This window comes from Schistocerca gregaria, unplaced genomic scaffold (assembly GCF_023897955.1).
Source record: "Schistocerca gregaria isolate iqSchGreg1 unplaced genomic scaffold, iqSchGreg1.2 ptg001188l, whole genome shotgun sequence".
Classification (NCBI taxonomy): Eukaryota; Metazoa; Arthropoda; class Insecta; order Orthoptera; family Acrididae; genus Schistocerca; species Schistocerca gregaria.
The window spans coordinates 55,001-60,000 of NW_026062515.1; the positions used below are offsets into that span (position 1 = coordinate 55,001).

Consider the following 5,000-nt stretch of genomic DNA (forward strand, 5'->3'; position numbering starts at 1 on the left):
CCTGTCCCTATTAATCATTACCTCGGGTTCCGAAAACCAACAAAATAGAACCGAGGTCCTATTCCATTATTCCATGCACACAGTATTCAGGCGGGCTTGCCTGCTTTAAGCACTCTAATTTGTTCAAAGTAAACGTGCCGGCCCACCGAGACACTCAACAAAGAGCACCCTGGTAGGATTTAAACGGGGTCCGCCTCGGGACGCGAAAGCACCCCTTCGGCTCGCCCCACCGGCAGGACGTCCCACGATACATGCCAGTTAAACACCGACGGGCGGTGAACCAACAGCGTGGGACACAAATCCAACTACGAGCTTTTTAACCGCAACAACTTTAATATACGCTATTGGAGCTGGAATTACCGCGGCTGCTGGCACCAGACTTGCCCTCCAATAGATACTCGTTAAAGGATTTAAAGTGTACTCATTCCGATTACGGGGCCTCGGATGAGTCCCGTATCGTTATTTTTCGTCACTACCTCCCCGTGCCGGGAGTGGGTAATTTGCGCGCCTGCTGCCTTCCTTGGATGTGGTAGCCGTTTCTCAGGCTCCCTCTCCGGAATCGAACCCTGATTCCCCGTTACCCGTTACAACCATGGTAGGCGCAGAACCTACCATCGACAGTTGATAAGGCAGACATTTGAAAGATGCGTCGCCGGTACGAGGACCGTGCGATCAGCCCAAAGTTATTCAGAGTCACCAAGGCAAACGGACCAGACAAGCCAATCCGATTGGTTTTGATCTAATAAAAGCGTCCCTTCCATCTCTGGTCGGGACTCTGTTTGCATGTATTAGCTCTAGAATTACCACAGTTATCCAAGTAACGTGGGTACGATCTAAGGAACCATAACTGATTTAATGAGCCATTCGCGGTTTCACCTTAATGCGGCTTGTACTGAGACATGCATGGCTTAATCTTTGAGACAAGCATATGACTACTGGCAGGATCAACCAGGGAGCTGCGTCAACTAGAGCTGAGCAGCCGGCCGCCCGGGAGTGTGTCCCGGGGGCCCGCGCGAACACGCAAGCGTCCGCTCAATTATTCTGCAAACAGGAGGAGGCCGAGCTCCCCTGCACGATACACCTCGAAACCCTCTCAGGTCCCGGCGGCGCGCAGCGCCGTCCTAGGTACTTGGTCGGTTTCGAGAGAGGCGCAATCGCCCGGAGTTAGGCGAGTAGACGGTTTTAGTGCGAACACCCTTGCTCCCAACTGAGCTTGCCGCTGCCGACAGAGGCCCGGGAGCGTGCTGTCGTGGCATTGCCGGCGGGAGACAACACGCGCCACCTATGGTGACCGGCAGCTCCAACGCCAGCGCCACACAAGGGCAAAGCCCCACTTGGGTGCAGAAGCGAACTCTCCCAGCACAGCGCACGCGCCAACACGTCCGCACAACTGCGATACAAACCACCTGCGAGAACCGCTGGGGCGACCGAGCAGCAGACGGCGTCGCGGCGCCGAGTGCCAGGCGGCGGCGCATCCTCAACGCACACAGTCCTCAATCAGACCAGCACACTGCAGATGTCCACCGCGCTTCGCACCGGGCTCGGCTGAACCAACTTTGGCCGCCAGGCGCCGCGTGCAGGGTGCGCCGCAGCGTAGCTGCGCCGCCTGCCGAGCCCGTCGGCTGGCGCTCCTGCCACTCGGCGCCCCCCACCAGCCGCCTGTTGCGCGTGCGCCCACGCAGCGCGCGGCCAACACGCCGGGCGGCCCCCCTTCACCGGCCGGGAACAGTCCCACCAAGCCACCGCCGCGTATCGCTTCATACCCACATGGGCCTAGTCACGTGTGTGGATGTGGCGGGTACCGCTGAAACAACCGGTTAATAGCTGTACCGATCGTCGCCATCACAGATTCACCTCCAGCGTGAACAACCGCTCAACAACGGATTTCCAGTTCATTTGCGTATCTTGGGCAGTAAACGTAGATGTCCACCTACATTTGCGAATTCAACAATTCTTGCATGCCAGGATGTCATGTGTCACGACACGCTACATCAGACCACATACACACTGCGACATGTGCAGAAGAGAACACGTGGAAGGTGGCCCGCGCACGTATGCGATGTCCCTTCCGCGATCCACTGTCAACCGGCATCTGCGGCATGTCCCAGATATGGAACGCGGTCCACCAGGGTAGCACTTTGTGTGAGGCAATACGACAAAGTCGGAATACACGCGTCACTACATCACACGGCTCACGCTGACCTGACCTGACTCACCGCACCACCACCCCCAGCGACCCAGGGTGACATACAATGCGTTCGTACGTTCCTCCCACACGCCTCTACGGCGTACCACAGTGCAACCTAGCTGTTATTGGGAGACGAGACAAGTAGCATCGAGCACAACATATGGAAATTGAGATTCGACACCGTTGGGCACAGCCAGCGTACGGTCACACGTATCACACTACTTCACTCTGTACGTAACTACCGATGATCGGTACAGCGTGTGGGTTACGCGTACGACATCAGCGGACAATGGACACAGACCATACCACGACGTACACTGAGGGCGTCGACATCTGAACGCAACTGAACAGCTGCGAGGCTCATTTAACACTCAAACGCCAGACCGACCAGCTTGAGAGGACGGAGACACAAAGAGAGGGGCAGAGGGGGGGGGGGGGGGGCGATATAGTCCTATTGCAGTACAATTGACAGTGGATAGCGGGAATATGTGGAAAGTAAGCAACACTCGCAAGACATCTACATGAGGATAACAACGACACCAGAGATTCCGAGCAGTGAACTATGTTAGGCAAAGGGACAACGTGGGTTAGGTTAAGGGACAACGTGGGTTAGGTTAAGGGACAACGTGGGTTAGGTTAAGGGACAACGTGGGTTAGGTTAAGGGACAACGTGGGTTAGGTTAAGGGACAACGTGGGTTAGGTTAAGGGACAACGTGGGTTAGGTTAAGGGACAACGTGGGTTAGGTTAAGGGACAACGTGGGTTAGGTTAAGGGACAACGTGGGTTAGGTTAAGGGACAACGTGGGTTAGGTTAAGGGACAACGTGGGTTAGGTTAAGGGACAACGTGGGTTAGGTTAAGGGACAACGTGGGTTAGGTTAAGGGACAACGTGGGTTAGGTTAAGGGACAACGTGGGTTAGGTTAAGGGACAACGTGGGTTAGGTTAAGGGACAACGTGGGTTAGGTTAAGGGACAACGTGGGTTACGTTAAGGACACACGCGAGACAGATTCAGTTTTCCCGGAGACAATAAAAAAATGGTTCAAATGACTCTGAGCACTATGGGACCTAACATCCGAGGTCATCAGTTCCTTAGAACTTAGAACTACTTAAACCTAACTAACCTAAGAACATCACACACATCCATGGACAACGTGGGTTAGGTTAAGGGACAACGTGGGTTAGGTTAAGGGACAACGTGGGTTAGGTTAAGGGACAACGTGGGTTAGGTTAAGGGACAACGTGGGTTAGGTTAAGGGACAACGTGGGTTAGGTTAAGGGACAACGTGGGTTAGGTTAAGGGACAACGTGGGTTAGGTTAAGGGACAACGTGGGTTAGGTTAAGGGACAACGTGGGTTAGGTTAAGGGACAACGTGGGTTAGGTTAAGGGACAACGTGGGTTAGGTTAAGGGACAACGTGGGTTAGGTTAAGGGACAACGTGGGTTAGGTTAAGGGACAACGTGGGTTAGGTTAAGGGACAACGTGGGTTACGTTAAGGGACAACGTGGGTTACGTTAAGGGACAACGTGGGTTACGTTAAGGGACAACGTGGGTTACGTTAAGGGACAACGTGGGTTACGTTAAGGGACAACGTGGGTTACGTTAAGGGACAACGTGGGTTAGGTTAAGGGACAACGTGGGTTAGGTTAAGGGACAACGTGGGTTAGGTTAAGGGACAACGTGGGTTAGGTTAAGGGACAACGTGGGTTAGGTTAAGGGACAACGTGGGTTAGGTTAAGGGACAAATTGAGTTAGGTTAAGGGACAAATTGAGTTAGGTTAAGGGACAAATTGAGTTAGGTTAAGGGACAAATTGAGTTAGGTTAAGGGACAAATTGAGTTAGGTTAAGGGACAAATTGAGTTAGGTTAAGGGACAAATTGAGTTAGGTTAAGGGACAAATTGAGTTAGGTTAAGGGACAAATTGAGTTAGGTTAAGGGACAAATTGAGTTAGGTTAAGGGACAAATTGAGTTAGGTTAAGGGACAAATTGAGTTAGGTTAAGGGACAAATTGAGTTAGGTTAAGGGATAATCTGGTACAACCACAGTTAGGTTAAGCGATAATCTGGTACAGCCACAGTTAGGTTAAGCGATAATCTGGTACAGCCACAGTTAGGTTAAGCGATAATCTGGTACAGCCACAGTTAGGTTAAGCGATAATCTGGTACAGCCACAGTTAGGTTAAGCGATAATCAGGTACAGCCACAGTTAGGTTAAGCGATAATCTGGTACAGCCACAGTTAGGTTAAGCGATAATCTGGTACAGCCACAGTTAGGTTAAGCGATAATCTGGTACAGCCACAGTTAGGTTAAGCGATAATCTGGTACAGCCACAGTTAGGTTAAGCGATAATCTGGTACAGCCACAGTTAGGTTAAGCGATAATCTGGTACAGCCACAGTTAGGTTAAGCGATAATCTGGTACAGCCACAGTTAGGTTAAGCGATAATCTGGTACAGCCACAGTTAGGTTAAGCGATAATCTGGTACAGCCACAGTTAGGTTAAGCGATAATCTGGTACAGCCACAGTTAGGTTAAGCGATAATCTGGTACAGCCACAGTTAGGTTAAGCGATAAAGTTGGTTAAATTCGGTATTGTGTGGGAAGGGGGCAGAGAGAGAGTGGGGGGGGGGGGGTGGATAGTTGTGGCAGTACGCGGATGCCTGAGTCACCGTCAGATATGTCACGTCGGTTCGATGCTTGTAGCAAGAGGCTGGCGGGTCTGTGTCTCTCACTTCTGCAATTTTTCATGTGGTATAACACGAGGGCGGGGGGGTGATATTTGGTGCCCCTCTGTGTAGGATGTGTGTTG

General features: G+C 52.0%; 1 non-coding gene across 1 annotated transcript in view; it reads right to left on the minus strand.

Annotated features, from left to right (window-relative positions):
- Positions 1-955, minus strand: part of LOC126329521 (small subunit ribosomal RNA) — a 1,893-nt gene extending 938 nt beyond the window's left edge. The window contains exon 1 of the ribosomal RNA XR_007562307.1: positions 1-955. This exon is cut by the window's left edge and continues 938 nt beyond it. This is a non-coding gene — a ribosomal RNA (small subunit ribosomal RNA).
- Positions 956-5,000: the final 4,045 nt, after the last annotated feature.